The sequence below is a fragment of the Myotis myotis genome, unplaced genomic scaffold (assembly GCF_014108235.1).
Source record: "Myotis myotis isolate mMyoMyo1 unplaced genomic scaffold, mMyoMyo1.p scaffold_m19_p_2, whole genome shotgun sequence".
Lineage (NCBI taxonomy): Eukaryota > Metazoa > Chordata > Mammalia > Chiroptera > Vespertilionidae > Myotis > Myotis myotis.
This window is the reverse complement of record NW_023416324.1, coordinates 191167818-191194839: the sequence shown is the minus strand read 5'-3', so window position 1 is coordinate 191194839 and position 27022 is coordinate 191167818.

Below are 27022 nucleotides of genomic sequence, written 5' to 3'. Positions count from 1 at the left end.
GTACTGGTGTAAGGATAGATATGCTATCCATGGCCAATGTGGTTCACTTAGTTGGAACATCATCCCATAAACCGAAAGGTTGCAGGTTTGATTTCTTATCAGGGCACATAACCAGGTTGCCGGTTTCATGCTCAGTCAGGTTCACATGGGAGACAACAAATAGACGTTCCTCTCTCACACCTCTCTCTCTCTCTCTCTCTCTCTCTCTCTCTCTCTCTCTCTCTCTCTCTCTCTCCCTCTCTCTCCCTTCCCATTCCTCTCTCTCTGGAATCAATAAAATTCAAGACTAAGAGAATGGTCACAGACCAGAGGACATTATGGAGGTATAATATCTAAATGAAATATAGTAACCTGCATAAAATCCTACAATAATAAAAAAAAAATGATGAAATCTGAATAAAGTCTAGAGTTTAGTTTTTGAAAATCATTGAATCTAGGTGATCGTTATAAAGGTGTTTATTGTACTTTTTAAAAACTTTTTAAAGCTGTTTACATAAAAGCTCATATAGGTAAAATTATATATTCTCATTGACTACCATAATAAAATTATTACTACTACTGTGGAGATAAAAATTTGCCTCTAAGGAATTATTACTGTATACCATAAGACTCAGTAAACTTATTATAGTATATATAACTTAATGGGATTAAAAACCGATATATTTATGAGAAAACAAATATGCATTTTATGAATATCGACATTAAGGGAATATGGCACTGAGGTTTGAAAATAATTATGTTCAAGATCTTCCTCTTTTAATGCCCTCAGCTAGTCACACTGTCCTCTAAACCTTCCCAAGAACGAATAAGGACACATTCTAGGGTAGAGAAGTATTCTAAAAACCCTACTCTCTAATTCAGACTTAGTTGGTCATGTATTTTAAGTTTCATCAGTACTATTGATCTATTGGAAATTATTCTGTAGACCACAATTTCCTCAACTGTGTGAGACAGAATAGTGATCTAGAAATATTAATAGTTACACAGACAGAAAGGATTCTTATGCAAAAATATACATGAAAGCTTAAATTTTTTCCTTTGAAATATTCTCATACACATAAGCATTTTTAAGACTCAGGGATATCTGCCCATGAATAAATCTACAGTATTTAGATTTGATTTAGTTGTTATTTTCAAGTTGTATTTGAAAGGGCAACAATTTTATTAGGCACAGAACACAGTTATATAATGTTCTGTATAATACAGTATTGAAGTGCTACTATGGACAGAATTTTGGGGTTCTTTTTACTTAAGTACCAAATATATCTAGAATTCATTCAGCACAATAAATTTTATAGAAAGAGTTGATATTTTATATTTTTTAGAGCTTCTCAAAATAGAGTTGCATGTTGACCGTAGGGATAGAAACTAGATATTGTGTAAGGTAGCCCACTGTTTTGAGATATCTTCTTTATTCTTGAAAAGTGGCATAAAGTAATCTTTAAATAAGGAAGTTTATTTTTTAAATGAAATGTAGTAGTTCTTGTTTATATCATGAATTTTCACAGTATATCAGATTTTAGGAGCAAGAACTTATTATTACAGCTTATTTTTTCTTGAATAGGTGACATATGCATATTTGTGGGTGACCTATATTTTGGATTTAGGTTAATGCTAGCATTTTTCATTGTAATGGCAGGAAATATGGTAAACAGACTGCAAGTAGACATCCCCACTAGGGGCATAGTAGCGTTGTAAACCTAGATTAGGAGTCCTCAGTAAAGGAATTTGCTGGTAGACAAAGCACAGGATCCAAAGGGCTAATATAATACAGATTTTGTTTTAATAGTTCATAGCAGAATTTCCAGAAATTATGCTGAGAGACCCAAAAAAGGTAAATAAAGTATATTGTACTCATGAACATTTGCAGTTAGGTAGTGGGATGCTATTCTGAGGAATGAGTTTTATCAGAAAAAAGATATTATATCTTTTAAAAATATTTATTTTTTTAAAGTATTAAATGTGTCCCCTTTCCCCCCTCATTGACTCCTTCTAGCCGGCCCCTGCCCCAGGCCTTCATCACCCTATTGTCTTCTTAAATTGTCCATTGTCCAATAAGAATTTGTGGTTAAGGAATAGTTAGCATTTCAGTTATCACAATATGACAAGGAAAAAAATCTAGCAGCAAGAACTGACAGTAGCAGATCTACCTAATTAGCTGTGGCTTGGATTACTGGGAGGGCAGACTTAGTTTCTAAAATACCCATAATATTTTTATAATACATTGTGGTTTTCCATTTTAATGGAGCTGGGGCCAAGGGACAAGTTCTCAGTTCATTTCAGCTGTGGAGCCTGGTAGCCTGTGTAATTTGAAGTCTAGGTGATGGGTGACTGTCTATGGACAGGCTCTTATAATGAAGCTGGGAAGGTGACAGATCACACAGTGTTGAAATTTTGATAAGTCATTTTCTTAGGGGTTGTAATTAAACAAAGTGAAAAGAGGTCAATTCATGTTAAAATGTCTTATCGAATTATAATTTCTTTTGAATAACTAAGAGGCTTAGGTTTGGGGATGTGCTTAATGATTTTTGATGTTGCCTTTTTTTTGTATGGTAGATTAGGAGAACTTTCAGGCACTTTCATTCTTCTTAAATTATGAAGCATGAATGATAGAATTCATTATGAGATGTCAAAACCTGAAGCATGGTTAAGTTTGCACTTACAATGTAATAAAGTATTCCCATAGCAAGCTGTGCATTACTTGTCCCATTATGTGATATTCACATTGGAAATTATTAAACATTTCAAATAAAAACATTAAAGCAATGCATTACTTAGACTTATGGTACTTATGCAATTACTCTGTGATTTAATAAAAGAAAAGTAACAAATGCAATGTAGATTTTTGTGTACATGTACACTGATCTTAGATTTGGTTTTGGTTTGGGTTAAAATATAGTTTTTATACTTCATTCATTTAATTATTGAGAATCTGTTCATATCAAATAAAGTAGAAAAATAGAGCAACATTATATTTGGCAAGTGTTTCTTATTCTAATATAGGATAAGTAATAGAGATAGATCAGAAATTGAGGCTACTGATACAACTAGAATTGGGGCACCAGGGTAACAATAGGAGGAGCTGAGGCGGTAGTCTGCATGGTAGTTCCTGCATTCATTGGCCAACCATGTGTTTGCTTATTGTATGCTTGGTCTTCATAAACCTTATTAAAAGTGGTTCCTGTCAACATAACTGATTTTGTGCAGTGGTTAGAGCATTGGCGGGAGGCAACCAATTGATACTGAGGCCATGCAGGGCTCAGAGATATTGAAATTCAGCTTAGTCAGTGAGAGAAAACACTCCACTGATACATTCAGCTGAGTCTTTAGAAAACCATAATTTAGGACTAAGGAATTTTAATTATCTGCCAGAAAAAAAAAGAAAATCATTACCCTTTTAAGAAAGATAGCAAAACACAAAATCCTGCATTCTATCATTGACAACGCTTGTCATAATATCTAAAATTACTGGGCATACAAATAAGCAAAAATCTCAAAATAATTCAGAGTTCAACTAGCAGATGAAGATTTTTGGAGCAGCTATGAATTCTCTCTCTTCCCCAACCACACTCCCTCTCTCTTGATCTCTATTTTTTATCTCTTCATTTGTAAATATTTAAAGGCAAAGATAACCATAATCAACAAACCCATTAGGATTATCAACAGAGAGAAGGAAAATTAAAAAAGAAACAAATGAAAATTCTATATCTAAAATGTAAAGTATCTGAAGTAAAAAATAAATAAATAAATAACCCACTGAATTTCCTCCATAGGTAATTTTGGAGATATCAGAAAGGTTCAGTCAGTTTTTAAAGTTACATGAACATAAAGTATTTAATCTGAAGAAGATAAAAATATGTAAAATTATTAAGTTTTGGTGATGTATGGGACAATATTAAATAGTCTAGCATACATGAAACTAGAAACTCGGGAGAAGGAATACAATGGAATATAAAATATTTGAAAAGAGTAATTTCTAAAATTTCCCAATTTTGAAAAAGACATCAACTACAGGAACTATGGTTACCTCACACAAGATAAATGCAAAGAAAATCAGGCTATAGAAATCAGAGTTACTCTGATGAAAACAAACAAGCAAAAAGGTAGTTACATTACAATTTTTCTTTTCCTTCCACCAACTAGGTAGATCTGTGTTCAGTCCTTTTTCTTTCTAGGCCATTCTAAATGCTGCCACTTTAAAAATTTCCAGAATAATAAAGTTTCTAACAATTGTGAAACACTGCTACTAGGTGGAATGTTGTAAGAAGTAAACCTGTCAAATGATCCTATATAATAAAACCTTAATATGCAAATTGACTGAATGGTGGAATGACTGGGTCACTATGATGCACACTGACCACTAGGGGGCAGACGCTCAACACAAGAATTGACCCCTGGTGGTCAAGTGCACTCCCACAGGGGGAGCACCACTCAACTAGAAGCCGGGCTCATGGCTGGCAAGAACGATGATGGTGGGAGCCTCTCCGGCCTCTGCTGTAGGTGGGTGGTAAGGATCGAGGGGGCCTTGACTGAAAGAGCCCTGGACTCGGAGAGGGGTATCTGACTGCCAGCTTAGTCTCTGGATGGATTGGGCCTAAGCCAGCAGGCAGACATCCCCAAGGGGTCCCTGACTGTGAGCAGGTACAGGCCAGACTCAGGGTCCCCCCACCAAGTGCACGAATTTCATGCACTGGGCCTCTAGTGTAATAATAAAAAGGAGAAGATATAATAATGTGGAAAATAATGTCATTTTAAAATGGAAATCACCCATAGGAATTAAAACATATTTAATAGAAGGAACAATTGGAGACAAAAATTTTCAAGGTGGAGAGGACAAATGCTGGAAGTATTTCCTGAGAATGAAAAACCAATATGACTGGTAGTAGATATAGTAGTAATGGGTTAGCCTTGGAAAGGAAAAAAAGTGTGATTCTACATCTGACAATGTCAGGGCATAGGCAATAATAGGTACTACATCAGAAGCAGTTTTATATGTAGGGTTGGGAAATTGGACAATTGATGCCCGACAGTCTCTATTTAATCTGGATTGTATAAAATAAGGTCATCACTTGAGATGATAAGGGCAAAGATAGAATTCAGACTTGAAAGGAGTGCTAACACTTTGAATAACTCTTACAGAATTGAAAAATTTACCTGGCTGTGGGTAAGTATAAAAATTCTGAGTTGGCTTGAGTACCTTGGCTTAAAATAAAATATCTTAAATGTGTAATACTGTGCAGCCAAAAAAAATTGTATTTTTCTTTCTGGCACCACTCAGTAGGCTGAGAAAGTGGGACCTCAATTTATTTTTCATGTGTAGGAAGTGCACACCATAGGTGAGAAAATTATGTTCATTTTCTAACCAGAGATCTTACAGCAGAAGTTCACACCTTTTACTAATGAGTAGACTTTTTATACATAATCATCTGGAGTCATGGAGCCAATGAAGTCACTTCATGGAATGCACATGAGAGATGCAGTGTCACAGTTTCAGTGCCTGGCAGACAGTTATGAAAACACAAAGCCAGGAAATTCATGTTGATAGTAGCACTTGGGAATTAAGTGCTGAAATTCTTACTGCTTCATAATTGGATCTTGGCACCTCTTAATTTCCTCTGGATAGAATATAGCACTACCAGCAAGTGGCATACTACAGTGTTACTTGGAGCTTTGGTAAGTGGCAAATTGCTACTGGTATTTTTTTTGAATGTATACTTATTTATTTCAGAGAGGAAGGGAGAGGTAGAGAAAGAAACATCAATGATGAGAGAGAATCATTGATCGGCTGTCTCCTGCATGCCCCGCACTGGGAATCAAGCCCACAACCCAGGCATTTGCCCTGACCTCGGAATCAAACTGTGACCCGAACCATGACCTTCTGGTTCATAGGTAGATGCTCAACCATTGAGCCATGACAGGCAGGGCACTGCTGGCATTTTTTAGTACAGAAAATCACAATTCAAAATTGAACAAAACAAATGGAGTTAACATGAAATGTTGCAAAAAGAAGGGATGTCACCCTAAGTAGGAAACAAATTAGATTTTATGAAATACTTACATTTAAGGCTATGTAATAATGGATTTTCATGTGGCTGCTTTTTTGTTGTTTCAAATAAAAAGTGGTAAATGATAATTTTGATTCTTCAAAATATTTATAAAAAGACCAGAATTATATGCAAGTTATATATCTTATAAATATCTTACAGAAGGTGAAGATGTTAAATAAAAGATCAAACTGCTTGCAGCAATTTCTTTGTAGTCAAGGTAAAAAAGATTTAATGCTCAAGAACAGAAAGGAGCAAGCCTTTTCCAATTTCATTATAAAGCCTGAAGACTAATTGTTAAACACAAGAGAGAAGCTCTAAACCTTAGTCCTAGATGGAAGTAAGATTGGCTAAGGAATGGGATTATGAAGTCAAAGTATTCATTTGGATATGGTGGTAAGGAATTTAGTTCACTTTAAGAGGTATAATTATCTAATATTATTTGTAAAATTGTCAAAAAATCCTGCCTAATGATTTGTGTCATTAATATACTTAACATGATGAAATTGTTGAGTTTTAAATGAAGGTGCCTTGTAGAGATAGAATATTTATAATTCATTTCATAGCAGTTTGTCTTCCTTTTTAAGTGTTTCTTGAGATAAAAGCCTAAGTGACCGTTATGACCGGACAACCGGCCGTTAGATATGATGCACACTGACCACCAGGGGACAGATGCTCAACTCAGGAGCTGCCCCCTGGTGGTCAGTGCAGTCCCACAGCCAACCTCGGTCCTTCCCCAGGGCCGGCCAACCTCTCACAGTCTGTCCCCCAGCCTTCTGGCCCCAATCAGGACTGGGTGAGATGGCCCCGATCGGATCTGATTGCCAGCCAGGCTGAGGGACCCAACCCATGCACAAATTCGTGCACTGGGCCTTTAGTGGTTTTATATTTTGAAATGGATTTGCTTCCCAGAATCTATAAATAAACCTTCCAACCAATGCTTTTTGTTTTATTGCCCCATCAAATTAAATTTTCTAAACAATAGCTAGATCTTATGTGTAATAAAACAAATGTGTACATTTTTAAAAATCATAAAACTCATCTGCTTGAAATCATCTTCTAGCTCTCCCACTCACTTAGACAAAAACCCAACTCCTCACCATGGACTACAAGGTTCTGTGTGACGCAGCTCCTGTTAAATCCTTCACATTATCCTTCATTACAATCCAGCCATGTGGACCTAAAACACAGCAGGTACATTCTGTACATTCTTACATCAGGGCATTCTCCATTGCTCTTCCCTTTGCCTGTAATTTTTTCATTCTATGTTTTTACATGGCAGGCTTTCCCCCATCATTTAGTTTTTAGCTAAGTACATCATTTGTTCTTACATGTCCAACATGAAATCATTTCCAAAGTAAAATGTATCCCTTTCCACAGAATCACTCTAACTAAATGCTCTTTTTATTTTTCAGTCACAATATAGTTACCTAAAATTATCAGGGTTTTTTTCGTTGTTAATTGTTTAATCTTTCTTTTAATATAATATAATCTCCTTCAAAAGATGAACCTTGTTTCCCTTGTTCTCACTATAACCACAATACAGGTAACCTTGTCAACAAGATCCCATTAAACACCTTGAGATCCCTCTTTCTTGTAAGACTATTGTTAGATTCTTTCCCCTTTGATAATATAGATTAAAAAACAACAACACTAATCTTCACTCTTAGATATTTCTCTATGTAGTCTCAATATATTTCACTTGTAGTAAATGCCAAGAAGGAGGAAAGCATCATCATTATGGTGAGCCTAGCAAGTGACAAGCTATAAATAAATTACTTTTTTTGTAAAAGAAACAAGAACCCTAAAAAGAAAACATTAATATTTCTGTTTTAACAGTGAGGTATAAGAGGCTGAGAGAAATTAAGTCTAAGTTCGGAAACTGTCTCAATCTCTATTTCAAAAATTGTGGTATTTTCATTATACTACTCTTGTTCTTTTGCTAAAGGCTATATCATGTTAATTTTTTAATATTCTGTAGCATATATAGCAAAGCAGAGATTGTATTGCTTATTGTGAACTATTCAGATACAAATTCATGATAGCAGAAAGTGGTCTGATTTATCAAATAAAAAATATCAGCATATAAAATATTTTGTGTTTATCTTTATTAGATACTAGAGGCCCAGTGCACAAATTCAAGCACAGGTGGGGTCCCAAGGGTGTGGGAGGTGGCCTGGACATGATCAGCCTGGGCCGGTGGTGGGAAGCCCTTGCCAGCCCAGGATACGAATCCGTCCTGCTGTCAGTTGCAGGAGCCATCTTGCAGCCACTTTTATATCCTTTCTTCCTTGTGGAGCATCTAGGGAGGGGAAGTAGTTGTGGTGCCCGAGGCTGACTTCCAGAAAGCGGGTGGGGCTTGTGCATCGGTGCCTGGCCCATTCTCCAGAGATTGGACCTGTAGGACTACTGAGGGATTGAGTGGCTGCTGCTGGGCTGGGGGGCCGCTGGGATGGGTCTCAGCTGAGCAGTGTTCCCGCTGTGGGAGCACACTGACCACTAGGGGGCAGCTCCTGCATTGAGCACCTGCCCCCTAGTGGTCAGTGTGCATCATAGCAACTGGTTGTTTTGGTCATTCTGGCCGTTCAGTTGCTTAGGCTTTTATATATATACTAGAGGTCCGGTGCACAAAAATTTGTGCACTCAGGGGGGAGGGGAGATCCCTGAGCCTGCTCTGTGCCCTCTCGCAGTCTGGGACCCCTCAGGAGATAACGACCTGCTGGCTTAGGCCTGCTCCTGCGTGGCAGAGGGCAGGCCTAATCCCTAGGTGCAGCCCCTGGTCGGGCTCAGAGCAGGGCCGATTGGGGAGTTGGGGCACCACCCCCTGTCATGCACAGAGCAGGGTAGATTGGGAGGTTGCAATGCCACCCTCAGTCACGCTCAAGAAGGGCTGATTGGGGGGTTGGGGCATTGCCCCCTGTCCCACTCAAGGCAGGGTCGATGGGGAGGTTGTGGCGCCACCCCCTGTCACGCACAGAGCAGGGCCCATCAGGGGGTTGGGGAGCTCCCTCCTGTCACGCACAGAGCAGGGCGGATCAGGGGGTTGGGGCGCCAGCAATGTCACACTCAGGGCAGGGCCGATGTGGAGGTTATGGCTCTACCCCATCACACACACAGCAGGGCCCGTGGGGTGGGGGGGTTGGGGCACCGCACCCTGTCACACACAGAGCCGCAGTGCGATCAGGCGGTTGGGGAGCTCCCCCCTATCAGGCACAGAGCAGGGCTGATCAGGGGGTTGAGGCGCCTTCCCCTGTCAGGAACAGAGCAGGTCCCATAGGGAGGTTGTGGCCCCGCCCCCTGTCACACACAGAGCCACAAGGCGATCAGGGGGTTTGGGCGCTCCCCCCTGTCATGCTGATCCCGGTGCCAGGAGACCTCACGGTTCCGCTGATCCCAGTGCTGGGAGGCATATTACCCTTTTACTATATAGAATAGAGGCCTGGTGCATGGGTGGTGGCTGGCTGGTTTGCCCTGAAGGGTGTCCCGGATCAGGATGGGGGTCCCCACTGGGGTGCCTGGCCAGCCTGGATGAGGGGATGATGGCTGTTTGCAGCTGGTCACGCACCCTTCAGGGTGGGGGTCCCCACTGGGGTGCCTGGCCAGTCTGGGTGAGGAGCTGAGGGCTGTTTTCAGGCTGGGACTGAAGCTCCCAACTGCTCCTTTTTTTCTTTTATCTTTTTTTTTATTCTGAGCCAGCTTTAGCTCTGAGGCTCCAGCTCTTAGGACTCCGCTCCTGAAAGCAGGTATCTGGTTTGTTTAGGTTCTACAATCGAAACAATGTATCAACTCCAGGTCTGAGATCCCGGCTAGCTGAAAGCTGGTTTCTGGGGTTTTGTTTAGCTTCTATTTTTGTAACTATGTTTCAAACTGCCAGCTCAGAGGCCTGCAGTGGCAGGCGGGGAACGTTGGAGTCCTCTGTCACTGAAGCAAGCAAGCCTCATGTTAGTTTCAAGCTGCCTGGCTCCCGGCCGCCATTTTGGCTGGAAGTTAATTTGCATATCGCTCTGATTAGCCGATGGGAAGGGTAGCGGTCATACGCCAATTACCATGTTTCTCTTTTATTAGATAGGATATATATATATATATATATATATATATATATATATACACAAATATATTACACAAACTGCTTAGTCACAAGGGGACTACAAGATGGTGTTCTATGTACTGTGAGAAAGAGGTATTATGAATATTATGTTTGCAGAACTCAGAGAGGACAAACAAATATACACTTTGACTAAAATTTTAATTGATTTTATTTTTCTTGATTGATTTATAGAAAATAAATCACATTTTAGAGATTTATTTACAATTTCAATGTATTTGAAATGTGATGTAATGGATTTTATTCACTTAATCCTCATTAAGCATTTTCTTCAAATAAAACATATTTACAAAGCAGGTTTTTCTCATTTTTTGAAGCTCTAAATATGAGTTAGTTTATAACACTAATAATAACTGGAGGCCAGTTATTTCTTTAACACCTGTTCTTAGCATCTTCCCTCCCCACTCTTTATGGGATTCTTAGAACAATGAGAACAAAATCTGAGAATCCTGATCCAGATGATTATTTCTGGGATTCCCTTCAGGGTAAGATAACACAATAAAATGCATTGTGATATAACAGCCTCATCTAGTTTGTTACTGTTAAAAATCTGTTTTTAACATAGAAGTTAAAGATAAAGTGTTTATATGGCATTTCAGTGCTTCATCTCTGGGCAAAAGGGACTATCCAAATTATTGATAAAGGATATATGAACTCTGATTTTTTGTGGCTCACTGGTTTGACAATGCAATTCAAGATCTGATTTTAGGAGTAGTTTTAAAGAGATTAATTCCATTCTTAAAGGGCCACACTCAACCACACTCTCAGAGTCCTATAGGAAGTCCAAGTATCCCTCTGTTTACTGTCTGAGAGACCAGGATAACTATTTGAGTTTACCTGCATGCAGGTATAGTAATCCCAGATTATTTGATATGGAAAGTGGAAAGGAGAGGCACTAGAGATGGGGCACTGAGCCCATGATCAAAGGTATTGGAATGCTAGTTTTCCTGATGTTCTTTACTATTTATGATGTTGGGTTTAGCCATATGTGAGACAGTTATGGGAGAAAAAGACCTGGATCTGGGTAAGGGAGCACAGGCTAAGGAAGGCTGTTTTAGAAATAAGCTTTGTATTTCTACTACAAAGGTTACCAAGAAAAAATTGATAGATTATATTTAGGAGCATACTTATTTAAATACTAGAGGCCTGGTGCATAGGTGCACAAAAATTTGTGCACTCAGGGGAGGGTCCTACAGTCTGTCCTGTGCCCTCTTGCAGTCTGGGACCCTTGGGGGATGACCACTTGCGGCTTAGGCCCGCTCCCTGGGGGATTGGGCCTAAGATGGCTGTCAGACATTCCTCTCGAAGCCCGGGAGCCCTCAGGGGATGTCCACTTGCCAGCGGGGAGCAGGCCTAAGCTGCAGTTGGACATCCTTAGCGCTGCTGAGGAGGCGGGAGAGGCTCCCACCACCACCGCTGTGCTGGCACCCGTCAGCCTGGCTTGTGGCTGAACAGAGCTCCCCCTGTGGGAGCACACTGACCACCAGGGGGCAGCTCCTGCATTAAGCATATGACCCCTTGTGGTCAGTGTGTCATAGTGACCAGTCATTCCCAGTCTTTCTGCTGTTAGGGTCAATTTGCATATTACCCTTTTATTATATAGGAGTGCCTGGCCAGCCTGGGTGAGGGGCTGATGGCTGTTTTCAGGCTAGCCACACCCCCTTCAGGGTGGGGGTCCCCCCTGGGGTGCCTGGCCACCCTGGGTGAGGGGCTGATGGCTGTTTGCAGGCTGGCCATGGCCCCCAGCCACCCAAGCTCCCAGTGGAGGCTGGCTGGAAGCAGGTATCTGGGGTTTATTTATTTTCTATAATTGAAACTTTGTTGTCATGAGCGGAGGCCACAGCGAGCTCAGGGCAGGCGGGAAGCTTGGCTTCCTCCATTGCCCAGGCAACCAAGCCTCCTGCTTGCTCCAGCTCTGTGGCTGCTGGCCACCATTTTGGTTGGGTTAATTTGCATATAGTCACTCTGATTGGCTGGTGGGCATGGCTTGGGATGTAGCAAAGGTATGGTCAATTAGCATCTTTGTCTTTTATTAGTGTAGATTAAAGAAAGAAGATCTTTAAAAACATGTGAACATCAACAATAATGTAAAAGAAAAAAATTGTCCCGTTATATAATCTAATTTAATAAAGTAAATTTATTTTAATAAACTATATCCTTCAGTAATGAAGGTATTATTATTATAAGGATGAAACAGCTGTAGATCTCATATCTGCAGATTTTTTAAATGAACCTCCTTTATTAGCTATTTATTTAGTTGCTTTATTAAGAGCAAATAATTCTGCCTAAGACAGGAAAAGGATTTTTTTTCTCAAGCACACCAATGTCTAGGCCAGCGGTTCTCAACCTGTGGGTTGCGACCCCTTTGGGGGTCAAACGACACTTTCACAGGGGTCACCTAAGAGCATCAGAAAACACATATATAATTACATATTGTTTTTGTGATTAATCACTATGCTTTAATTATGTTCAATTTGTAACAATGAAAATACATCCTGCATATCAGATATTTACATGAGAATTCATAACAGTAGCAAAATTACAGTTATGAAGTAGCAACGAAAATAATTTTGTGGTTGGGGGTCACCACAACATGAGGAACTGTATTAAAGGGTCGCGACATTAGGAAGGTTGAGAACCACTGGTCTAGGCTGATAGGGCAGGCCACCTCAAATACTGGAGGTCATACAGGTACAGGCTCCTTCTGCCTCCTTATTTCATCATCCCTATCTGCAAGGCGGATGCTGGCCAAATAACACCCTTTCTCCATACCAGCTCTTCGGATGGAGGGAAAAGTAAAAAGGAGAATAGTTTTTCCTGAATGATATGATTAAGAAATTGTACAAATAATTTTCAGTCACATCACACTGAACAGGACAGAATTCCACATGAAGTACTGAAGGGTGAATGGATATTGAGAGAAAACTATGAGGCTCTGTTGTTACTTCTTTAACATTGAAAAAAGAGTCTGCAAAATTATTTGCTATTATTTGCTTTATTCACCCTCATTAAACAAAGGGGTAAAAATACAAAAAAACATTCTACTATTTTATGGGGTATGGTTTAAAAATTACTGAAAAATATTTTCTCTAAAAATATTGTATATGTGATGTTCAAAAAAGGCTGGTATTTTTATTCCTTTAGAATTGGTAAATATTATTTGATACTCCCATGCTGCTATTAAGTTCAAACTTATTTATAATTTGATTTTACAAATAATAACTTTAAATTCCACAAAGTAGATAGTCTTGTCAAAAAGCATATAAGACTTAAGGACAGAGTGATAACTAGGATATGGACATATAATCTCTAGTTTTAGATCATTTTGGGCCAACACACTCCCAACTCTCTTTGCAGCAAGTTATATCTTTTGATTTATGGGAATTTTGTCTTTTAGAGGATAATGTTTTTATAAAGCTTACATAGATATAAGGAAAAGCTAATAATATACTCATATTATTCGTTTTAATATACTCTATATACACATCCACATTCTGCTCTCTGAATCCTGTTGTAGTAGGAAGTATTCATCCTCAGCTCAAAAGTTCATCTGCTGATTCTAGTGTTTTACATTTTCTATACTCTTCCAAAAATATCTATATCCCATCAACCTTTAAAAACATATTCTTCAAACCTTTGAAACAAAATTTAGTAACATAAAAAAATAAAAACTATCACCAATCATATGACAGCAAATTCTTTTAAAATAATAATGACAGGGTATACTTTACTTTTTTTCATGGAAAGATGAACAAATGTCACTTCTCATAACAGGAAAGTATCTAAGGCAGTAAAACTATAACATTAAAGGGAAGGGAAACAATACAATGACCACAATTGTATTACTAGAAAGAAAATGATGTGGTGTGATTATACACTGCTCAAACCTGGAAAATCATTTATTGTTAGTCAATTATTATGCTACTAATCTGTACTTGTTAGTAGAAATATAATTGCCTTATGTGAGAAATATTTTTCATCCCCTCTATTTACTTAATATGTTTCAAGCAAAAACTTTCTTTATGCAACATATATCTTAAAAAACTGGTATGGAGTTGCTTCCTTATAGTTACAGCTTTAGACACACGTGCATCTGGGGGTGGGCAAAAGTAGGTCTGTAGTTGTGAGTACATGAAACAGTTAATTCTTGTATTATTATTTATTAAATTATTGTATTAATTCTATTACAACTATAAACCTACTTTTGCCCATCCCTGGATGTGCCATACACATGGTATGTGCTATAATGGAAAAAAAAAATCTCTTACTTTACTGAAGTTTCTAAAGTATATTCTTAAAATCATTTGAAAAATGGATAGAAAGAGAAACAGTGAGTCATTGATTGATAAATCAGTTGATTGATTGATGATGTTCTAAGTTCATGTTCTCCAAACCAAACATCAAGTATCCTTCTTTCAATATTTCCAGATTTTTCTATAGTACAGTTGTCTTCCATATTCTCCAGAATCTAATTTCTCTACATATGTCACCCTCCTAATCTTGCTACATTTTTTATTAGTTCCAGCAGGTAGCTATGCCTCTAAATTCACTATCATAAAATGTTACAAAAATAGAGAGATTTATCTATATACTCATCCACATTTTACTCTCTGAATCCTGTGGTAGTAGATAGTATTTATCCTCTGCTCAAAAGTTAGTCTATTTACTCTAGTGTTTCTTTTGCATTTTCTAAACTTTCTCAAATATCTGTATCCCATCAACTTTTAAAAACATATTCTTCAAACCTTCAAAACAAAATTTAGTAATATAAAAAAATAAAAACTATCACTAATCATATGACAGAAATTCTTTCACACACCCTCCAGGACAGCCTCATGAAAGATGTATCTCCTTTACTTCTTCAACTCCCTTTTGCTTTACCAAACATATTTTTCCCCTCTGTGTAAAACAGCACTACTTCTTCAAAGATCTCTAGCTTATACATTATTTTTTTAACGCATTACCACTTACACATTTTTCTATTTGATTATCTTCTGCCTTTTCATCCACAAACAAATATAAGTACCCTAACAGAGGAACTTCATATGCTTCGTTCTCTGCATTCTCACCTCTTAGTTTCTTTGATATTTAGCTGCTCAATACTTGTTTGCTGAATGAATGATCAAATAAATGAGTAGTTTATACTTTACCCCTGGTGTGATAGCTGGTAGTGAGGGAATATTAAAATGGAAAAGGTTTTCAGCAGCCCTAGCCTGTTTTGCTTGGACTTTAGAGCTTTGGCCTGCAAACTGAAAGCTCCTAGGTTTAATTCCGGTTAAGGCCAGGTACCTCAGTTGCAGGCTCCTCTCTGGCCCGGGGCCCTGGTTAGGGCTCATGCAGGAGGCAACCAATTGATGTTTCTCTCACACTGATATTTCTCTCTGTCTTTCCCTCTCTCTCTAAAAATCAAAGGAAAAATATCCTCGGATGAGGATTAAAAAAGATTTTCAACAATCATGAAGCTGCATGCCAATATCATATGGCAATTCATATTCAAATGTCAAAGGTTTAATGAAAAATAGTTTAAGAATTTTAGGATGTTTTTAGAATGACTTTGAAGTTAGAATCTCCTTTATTTCCTTACTCCTTCAATTTTACTTCCTCTAATATTTTTATAAGACATTTCAAATCATTATATGAAAAGAAATGTGAAAAATAAGAATTGATTTTTTTAACATGTAAGTATTCTCACTATAATCACAGGTTTCAATAAATCCCATCTGTTAATTATTTTAGGCGATATTTGTTTTATTATTTGCATTTAGATGTTCCTATGTTTCTATGACATAGGCAAATCTTTAAACAGAGAAACTGGAAATAAGGTATATGCTGTATCACAATAGAAGGCTGAAATGTGAAGATTACTTTTTTTATTTCACTGAATCTCTGAATTTTAATGATCTTTGATGTAACAACTGTGGTCTGACCTGATTAAAGTCAGCCTCTCATCCAGCTGATTTAAGTGTACTTTGTTGTTACCAAATAATTTCAAATATATTCTATTTTAGACAACCATCTGGCTCCTAAATTCAAAACTTTACTTGACTGCATTCCTAAGAAACAGACTTTTTGTTCCTTAGATTGTGTGTTTTCTGTTGAATATGAAACTTCTTGCAATTTGGCAAGTACTTTTTAAAACTTACATGACTATTTTTTCTTCATCTTGAATTTTACCTTAAGAAAAGTTAGAACTGTTGTTAGAAATTCCATAATGGCAAATTTTAGGTTTTGCAAATAACTGTGACAAGAAGGAATGAGTCAGGGAGAGAGAGAGAGAGAGAGAGAGAGAGAGAGAGAGAGAGAGAGAGAGAGAGAAGTTTCAAAACAGGGTCAAGTTCTCTACTGATATAATAAGCTGAAAGATGTCTTATACTTCAAATTGTCTATGCATCACTGATGTTGCCATCCTTCTGGGCATCTAATTCAGTGATGTTACTATTGATTAAATTTAGTGGAAACTGAAAATTCTTGTGCTTCCCTCAATCACAGGGACGTTAATGTTAAGTATTGATAACAGATAACTGGAAGCTGTGGAGCAATAATGATTCTACAACAGGAAATGCATCATTTTATACTCTCAATTCTGGTCTCCAGTGGTGGTTTGTATTGATGGTTTCCAGGAACATCTATGAATGTGGTTCTTGAAGATTTCCATGTATTCTATAAGTATTTATCGAGTGTATATTGTGAACATGCCCTGTGTCAGGAGTTGGAGATACAGAGTTCAATCATGCTGACACAGTATCTGTTCTCAGGGAAGAGCTTATTATTTAAAACCATACGAAATTCTGATTCAGGCTTTAAATTTAGTATAGATAAACAAACAACATTCTCCTTATTGTCTTTAAACGTGCTTCTAATTATAAGCATAGACAATTATTTTTGAAAAATAGAACAATATGGAAGTGTAAACACTACCAATTGAAAGTGCCCGCCCTGAATACTTTCATGCTTTTAGTAATTACTTATGACAATGTGCTGTTTATCCTTGCCAATATGCACACACATATGCATGTTGACATACATATATGTATATATACATATATACACACACACAAATACACACATATATATACACACATATGCATACATATTGACATATAATTTTCAGTTTTAGCAAAATTGGCGTCTACTTGGAAGTACATTCTAAACTTCCATCTCAGTTACTAGAAATCTACTAAAAGCATTTTAATAATTCAAAGCGTTCAAAGGTGGGGTTACATCATAGCTAATTTGGCTCTGTTATATATTTTGTTTATGGTATCTACAGATTTTTTTTGGTGTTGTAAATTGCATGACAACAAATGTGCTTGAGTGCATCCTTGCATATTGTGTCTTCTTTCTTTCTATTTTTTTTCCCTTGGCAAATATTAATAATTTAATCTGCAGGAATTCACTGGTTGAATCCCTGAGATCTCTACCTCTAGGAAACTAACATCCTACAAGAGCAGACAGACAAGAAATAAATGAACACAGGAAGTTGATTATCATAGACTGTAATAATGATATATTGAATGACCAAGATTTCACTGAGGTTATAACATTTGAATAACTAAAGATTGACTTCTGTTGTTCAGTCTGGCATTTAAGGAACTTGGACCTCATTTCTTTTGAACATACAAAAACAAAAAAACAGCTGAACAAACTGAAAATCTACAACTCTTCTTAAATCCATCAGATAGCTAATGTCTTAGGCAACTACTGTCCCCAAAAATAGAGACAAATAGGCAGAGACAGAGAGTCACAATTTAGTAGAGCAAAAGCCCAGGAGCAGAAAAGAATCAATAATGGGGCAGGACAACCTAAACTGTATTTGACAAATTGATGGAGGCTCAGTGTGGACAAGTTTGAGACTTAACAATTCCAGCAGGGGATGGTGAGCCTTTAGTGGGGCACCGCATTTTTGTGAGTTTTAGTTCCAGGAACTCTATCAGGTTCTCACAATGACTTTGGAGGAAAGTCTCCTCATGATTTTGGCAATAAGGACATAGTTGAACTGAACAACACCATCAGTATCTACCCATCTACTGTTTTTTGTTTTTTTTTAAATATATTTTTTATTGATTTCAGAGAGGAAGAGAGAGGGAGAGAGAGATAGAAACATCAATGATGAGAGAGAATCATTGATTGGCTTCCTCCTGCACGCCCCCTACTGGGGATCGAGCCCACAACCCGGGGCATGTGCCCTTGACTGGAATTGAACCTGGGACCCTTTGGTCCGCAGGCTGACGTGCTATCTACTAAGCCAAACCAGCTAGGGCCCATCTACTGGTTTTAATTGACATCCATTATGGAGTAAATTTCCCTCAAAATTTGTATGTTGAAATAATAACTCTCAATGTGATAATAATAATAATAGTTGACCTTTGAGAACTGATTAGGTCATGAGACCGAAACCTTACTGAGTAGAATTTGTGTGCTCATATAGGTGACACCAAAGAGTTGTCTTGGTCTCCTTCTGCCATGTGAGATCACAATGGTAAGATGGCCATCTATGAACCAGGAAGACTGTCCTCACCAAAATACAATCATGCTGGCACCCTCACCTCAGACTTCCAGCCTCCAGATTTGTGAGAAAATTATGTTGTTTATAAACCAACAAGTCTATGTTATTCTGTAATAGCCAATTGAATGGACAAGACAACATCTACAGACTGTACCATCCAACACCAGCAGAATACACACTATTCTCAAGATCACTAAGAACATTAGCCAAGATAGACCTTATTTTGGGATATGGAACACACCAATAACAAATGTAAAAGAAAAGCAATCATGCCAAATATATTCACTGACCTCAATGGAATATTTAAATTAGAAATAAATTATAGAGAGCTGGAAATCTCAAAATACTTGGAGATTAAATATCACACCTCGAAATAACACAGGGGTCAAATAAATCTCAAGAGAAATTTAAAAGCATGTTTTTCATTTTTATTGACTTTATTTGGGTGACACTAGTTAATAAAATTCTACAACACAACATCTGTGCACAAAAATATTTTTAACTTGAAAATAAATATAACTTAAAACTTGTGGGATGCTGGAAAACCAGTGCTTAGAGGAAATTTAGAGCATTGAGTGTATATATTAGAAAAGAAGACAGATCTACAATGCAATCCAAGCTTTAACCTTAGGAAAGGGGGGAAAGAAAAGCAAGAGAAACACAAGCTAAGCAGTAGAACAGAAATAACAATAGAACAAAAATTAATGAAACTAAAAAGAGGAAATTAATTTAAAAAAGCAACATAATCAAAAGCTAGATACTTGAAAATATCAATGGAATAAAGACTAAGCCAGTCATGCTAAATGCTGAGGTATTCTAAGCAGTGGGAACCAGTGCTAAGCCAATATATAGAAAAAGGCTTAGCGATTTTAAAGATAAGTAAGGAGGTTAATATGACCACAGCTCTAGATCATGGCAGAGTAAATCAGGATTTAGTTGATATGCTGTCCTTTAAAGACTAATAAGGGTTTTGCATTCATTCTAAAGGAAATAGAAAGACCTTTGGGGAAAAAACACACAGTTTTATTGAGATACAATCCACATACTATAAAATTCATCCTATTAATGGGTACAATTTAGTGGTTTTTAGTATAATCACAGAGTTGCACAAGATGTCATGACCTGTTTAGCATAGTTTGGAAATTATTCTGACAACTTTGAAAAACATGGAGAAAGATTATGTTTAGAAACAAGGAAACCAGTAATGTAGTTTCTGCAGAACATTTGTTTAAAATTCTAGTGATTTGGAATTTGGGGTGGTAGTCAAGGTAAAGAGAAGTTAATATTTTTAAGACATAATATTATAGAGAATATATTCCTGAAAGCACACTGATAAAATGATTTATACATTTGGAGAGGAACAATCAAGCTATATTCTAAAAATTCAGTATCAAATTATACTCTAACCAAGAAGGGATGAATAATAGTTAGCAAATGGTTATCATCTTTTTTATTTTATTTTATTTTTTGGTCTTTCACTTTATCCTCAAAAATTTGTGGCTCATTTATTTCCACTTTTATCTGTATTATTGCCTTCCTTCTACTTTGGGCTTTGTTTGCTATTCTTTATTTATCTCTTAGGTGTAGAGTTAGATTGCTTGAGATTTTTCTTGCTTCTTGAGGTAGGTCTGCAATGCTATGAATTTCCCTTTCAGGACTGCTTTTATTATTTCCCATAGATTTTGGATTGCTATGAGGTCACTTCCATTTGTTTCCAGGTAACTTCTGATTTCTTCCTTGATGTCATTGTTAACCCACTCATCCTATATAATAAAAGTATAATAAGCAAATTGTCCCCTTGATCAAGAGTCATCCAGAAGTTCGACCAGGGGGCAGGGCCAGCCAAGGGAAGGGAGGGAGTACCCGGTTGTCAGCCAGCAGCCGCTAAGGACCTGACCAGTGCATGTATTTTGTGCACTGGGCCTCTAGTTATGTAATAACAAACTATTTAACCTCCCTGTGTTTGAATGTTTTTAAATTTTTTTAGTTTTTTTTTTTTATTTTAGTTAATTTCAAGTCTCATATCATTGTGGTCAGATGATTGATATAGTTTCAGTCTCCTTTCCCATGAATTTGTTAAGACTTATTTTATGGGAAAGGAGGCTGAGGGTATGTGGAGGTGGGCAAAGTGTGGGGGAAATAGGAACAGAAAAAGACTTTGCTTAGGGTGATGGGTGCACAATGCAGTGTGCAGATGATGTTTTATTGAGTCATACACTTGAAAACTGTATGGTTTTGTGAACTAATGTTTCCCCAATAAATTCAATAAAAAATAATAATAAATTTATGACTCTACTTTCCAAAGTTAAAGTTTAATGTCTTTAATTTTAGTATGATACCCTCTTAGTCATAATACTGTCCTTTGCCTTTGAGGAATTTGTTCAAAGATTTATAATTGCTTTAGTCAACTTGTGTAATGATGAATGCCAAAATTTTATATACATTCTAACTAGAGAGATGGCTTTTCAAGTTCATTTGAGTTCTTTGGATTTTATCTCCAGGAATATTCTTCCTTCAAGCATTGTCAAATTTCAAGAACCCAGGACCCATGTCACCATGAGTACTTGTCTGAGCATATGAAATAATATCCATTTGTTCTCTGATTACAAAAATGTCATTGGGGTTGGACTGACTCAGATAGAGGATTAAAAATACCACCATGCAAACCAAATGCTCTAGTCCCTCTACCAGTTATTATCTTCAGAGATGATCATCCTCAAAAATGTCAGTCAATTTTTATTTTATTTAGGTGAAAAATGAAAGAGAAAGATCCTCATTATATTAAAAGTCATAAAAGTAGTTATATGGACACCAGTTGTCAAATTATATTTGATATAAAATTTACTATAAAAAATCTTAGCATTCCTTATTTTGCCATGATAAATCTAAGTTGCATTTACCAAAGGGACTAATGAGCCTGTAAACTGGATAATCTCTGTGTTTTGTTTTTTTCTTGATAAAACATAACTGCTGAATTGGAAAATAAATAAAAAAAACACATTTTCTTTCAATCAATCCTCAATGCCTAGGTTATGCTTGGATAATAGGGGGAATTCAGTAAGTATTTATTTAACAAATGGACAAAAGAATGAATAACAATGTAAGATTTTATTAAGCAAAATGATACACTTGTTTTAAAATGCATTTTAAAATAAATTATAGTGGAATCATCTTAGTGTACTAAAGCAAGACTGGTCAGCACAGATAGTTCTGAGTTTTATTTCAGATATTCTCCAGACTTAATTCTTGCTTTGTAAAACTGCCATAAGAATATCTGTTTTGCCTGTTATGTGAGTTTCTTACATGCTTTGGAAATCAACCTCTTATTGGATCTGTCATTCATGAATATATTCTCCAATTCATTTGGTTGTTTTTGTTTCCTTGGTGTTTACTTTTTCACTATGTAGGAAATTTCTAAGTTGGACGAAGTTCCATTGGTTTATTTTTGCTTTTTTCCCCTGGCTAAAGGGGGCATATTTCAAAGGGTATTACTCAGATTAATGTCAAATAGTTTACTACCTATGTTTTCTTCTAGGAGTTTTATGGATTCAGTCCTAACTAGTACATTAAGTCTTCAATCCATTTTGAGTTAACATTTAATATGATGGAAGAGTGCTTTCATTTTCACTTTTTTGCATATACGTCCAGTTTTCCCAAACCACTTGTTGATGAGACTGTATTTTCTCCATTGTATATTGCTTTTCTGGACTACAGCAGCAAACTAAACAGAAAATATCCATGTTAACATCCTGTGGAGGTAGATATAAAATAAACAAATACACACACATCAGGCAGTGCTATGTTCTTCTATAAAAAAAACAAAAAAATAATTGAGAACTGTAGACACTGATACTATTATTTTTTAAAAATATATATTTTATTTATTTTTTACAGAGAAGAAGGGAGAGGGATAGAGAGTTGAAAACATCGATGAGAGAGGAACATCGATCAGCTGCCTCCTGCACACTCCCTACTGGGGATGTGCCTGCAACCAAGATACATGCCCTTGATTGGAATCGAACCTGGGACCCTTCAGTCCATAGGCCAACGCTCTATCCACTGAGCCAAACCGGTTAGGGCTGTTACTATTATTTTATTTGAGATAATTAGCACAATAGTTCAAGAGAAGTTTTCCTTTGAACAGTGACCTTAATAAATTGAAGGAGACTGCTAAGAAGGGATCTCAAGCGTTGAAGGAACACTCAAGGTGGAGGAAAGGGCACCTGCCAATGCCTAAAGCAGGCACGAACTTGCAGGGTTCAAATAAGAGCAAAGGAGACTGAGTTTGGCTGAAAAACTGAGTGGTGAAGAGGTCATAGAGTTTACAGACAACCAGATCCTATAGTGCATTTTAAGAACTTAAACTGGTATAATTATTTTTGTTTTGTTTTAAATAAAACTGTACATATTTTAAAAACTCAGAAACTGGAAGACTTTGGGGAAAATTTGCCTTTTGATTACATCACACTTACCTGAAAACAAAACACAAGCACAAACCAAATTACCATGCTTAAAGTTACTCCTGAACTGTAATTGCCTTATTTCCATGTTCAGTGAGTACAAATGATTAGCAGAATTTAATTACTCAAGATTGCCCCACAAATCTCACTTGATTGTTTATATTATAAACTGACACAAAAGAAAAGATGTATATTTTATTTTAGCACCTGTTTTTTTTTTGAAATTCAAATGTGCTATTATACAGAACTACATGGTTGAAAAACATTTTAATCCTCTCTATAGGCAGTAGCAATGCATATTCAAAATGTTTTAAATGCTGTTCTATAATTGTATATTTTAGAGATAAGACTGAAGGGTGAGAAAAGAAGTAATTCTTTTCACAAGAAAGCTATAATTATGTCTATTCATATTTAACCTTTGTAGATATTACTCACTAGCATCAAATTGTACCACATAGTTTACATTTTGATATACAACTTTTATATAATGTCTGTAATAACTATGATAATTTTTAACTTGCTACTGTTGTTTATGTTTGTTTTTTTCTGTAATAGTATTAGATCAGTATCAGTGCAAATTTCTAAGAACAAGGTGTCAGGTGAAAGCCACACCTTTTTCTACTATTATAATAAATTCGATCATATGAGTAAAGAAAACATCTTCTTTTTATTATAAAATTGAAAAGACTGGAAGAACCAATCCTCAAGAGCCATTGCTGAACAGGAAGAACATAAAACAGCACTGACTCCTGGGAAATTTAACTGATTGGTAATGGGCAGGGGAAGATCTAGCTATCCTGACTTTTCACATCTTAGTGACAAATGAAATTAAAAACCTTCTCATCAAATAGTTTTACAATCTTGAAATCAGAGGCAGGCTGCAAATCATCAAGAAGAAATCTGCATTCTTTTCCAAGTAGTTCTATTTCTTTCATCTTTTGTCATTACCCTATAGCAGGGGTGGGAAACCCCTGGCACGCATGCCAAACACGGCACGCCAGTAACTTTTGCTGGCACACAAAACCCTCTCTTATAATCTTCCATTTACAATTGTGAATCTTTGTTCTCAGTGATGAATTTTGTTAAGTCTCGTAATAGGAGTAGCCTGATGGATGAAAGTAGTGGCTCATGCATATCTCTGAAGGTCACAAAATATAAACCTGATGTAATATCTCTGTCATCAGTGATGCAGCAGCAAAAGTCCCACTGATAATATCAAACGGAGTCATAAAGTTTTCTGTCGGACTATCAGTGTACATGTATACATTAAAAAATAAATGTATTTTTCTCATCATATACTGTGTTTTTGTCACTCGAATGAATTTTATTATTTCTTCAAGGTTCTTCACATACGTACACCTTAAGAGATATCAAGTAGGCGTAACATGTTCTCAAAAATTAGGGTTGGCACGCAGAAGAATTTTGAGTCAGATTTTGCTGGTTTTGGCACGCACTCACAAGAAGGTTGCCCACCCCTGCCTTATAGTAGGTCATGTATTATTAGTAGTAACATTGTACAGGTTTAGGAAAATTGAAAGAAATTTTGCCACTCCAACATGTTTCTCAGTAGCACATATGCACAAATATATGTTGGACTTAGGAAACTAATATTGCTTTTATCCTTTAAAAATGTGTTTTGTGGTTTTTTTTTAGATTTCGGTCTAACTTTCAAACGTGTTTAATGAAATAAAAATATGTATAAAATGCTAAAATTAAGGCAAAATGATGAGAATTCACATTTTCCCAATGAATGGATCATAGTTTCATACATTAATAGTTGTGGACAAGTCATTTTTGTCTTTTGGAAAGATGATCCATTGTTTTGCCCAAAACTTAAAATCTGTTATCTCTTTTGTTTTCAGATATTCAAACCCCATTTATATTTAAAAAATTAATATGAAAGGAAATGTAGAAATCTCACATTTTATTTTATACTACAACTGGGAATTATAACACATATGTTAAATATAAATAAATACACACACAGGGTATCCATATTATAATTCATAATTGCCTTTATTACTTATAGTGATATTTTTCTTTTCTGGTCCATATAACAAATTTTATTTTGCAAATACCTAGTTGAACATTATTATCTTGTGATTCACAGTTCATTTTCCTGAATCTGACGCTGATCAGCAATTCCACCAGGGCTGTGGTATAATAATCTGCTGGAAAGGCCAACCTCAGTGTTTCTTATTAGACAATTTTCTTAGGGAAGAATGGATTTTTCCATCCTATTTTGAACTAACCAATCTCTTACCAAGAGTAAATCTTTCTTTCACTACCTTGTGGTAATTAGTAATTATAGCCTAATATATAGCATCAGATTTATAAGGTTCTCAGTATGTACTTACTTAAAATGATTACATACTAGTAAATTTTGACTTTTTCATTAATCCTGCTTCCTTCTAATTTGTTTTTCTTTGTTCCTTCAGAAGTTTTCACAAGGTAATTAGTGTGGAAAAAATTCACTGTGAATACAGCTCTTACATTTATCTGTTAAGGTTAGCTACTCCCTAATGAAGTTCTCAGTTTATTTCTCAAGAAAGATTTAAGTTTATTAAAATAAGTTAAATTGGTTATCCCTATATTAGCATATTTGAAGGATTCAACACCTCCTTAAGCATAAGCGATTAAGAGCTGCAGGGATATAAACAAATAAAAACGTGCTTTATTGTGATTAGTAATTAAGGCCAATGATGCTATAATGGACTTGCTTAGTGAATAATATTGTTATAATTTACTCTTATACTATTTTATTTACAGCATGATGTTGTGTCAAGTTACTTACTGAAAGTAATGTTGAACATACTATTTTATTGATATATAAATAATAATTCTTTTTGTATATTGCTTTTTGCCAATATTTCCCATTAAAGAAAAAGTACAAAGTAGAATACTGTTATCACACACACACACACACACACACACACACACACACACACACACACACGAGATAACAGGAAAACACAGATCTAAAGTGTTTTGAAAAGATTTACAACTGTGACTACTGACACATGAAACGTACTTAAGGAAACTTACAGTAAACTGGCTGAGTGGTTTTAGATTTAGAAAACCAAGCAACCAAAAATAAACCATTCATCACCCCAAAAACAGTAACTACAATGACAGGTCTAAAGAACCCTATGAGTATTTGAGTCTAAAAATATTTTCCCCCTGATCTTTCATGGTAGAGTTGGGCCAAAAACCTCTGCAGACTCCAAGAAGGATATAATTCATACTACTCATTCTTTCTGTCACACTAAGAATAATGGGAGGCAGAACTGCTCAGTGATGGAGGAGTGTTCCCCAAAAGAACAATGGGCAAGTACACTCCCTTTAAAGAGCAGTATCTGACCAGTATACAGAATATTCTAGACCCTTAAATATTTAAGAGAGCCTTCACATCAAACCACTTTGAGAAAATAAGGGAAAAAGAAACATTCTCAATATATTGCATTATATCAGCATAATCCTAATATCAGAACCTTACTAAGACATTATAAGGAATAAAATTACAGACCAGGATTCTTCATTAAAAAGGTATACATCTTTAACTAAACTAATGGCAATATATATATATATATATATATATATATATATATATATATATAAAATCAACATTTTAAAAAGATAAAACATCATGACCCAATAGAGTCTATGTGAGGAATGAAAGTGAATTAACATTTAAAAATCATCCATATAGTTAACAGAAAAGAAATAAAATATTTCTACTAATAGGAAAAAATTTTAATAATATTTAACATTCATTTACAGTAAAATCCTCAGCAAACTAGAAATGTAAAGAGAGTTTTTTAGCCTGGTGTCAGGAATCCCTGTGATTTTGTGGTATGCACAGAATTCTTAGGGAGAGTACAAAAATAATAAATAATAAAATAAAAAC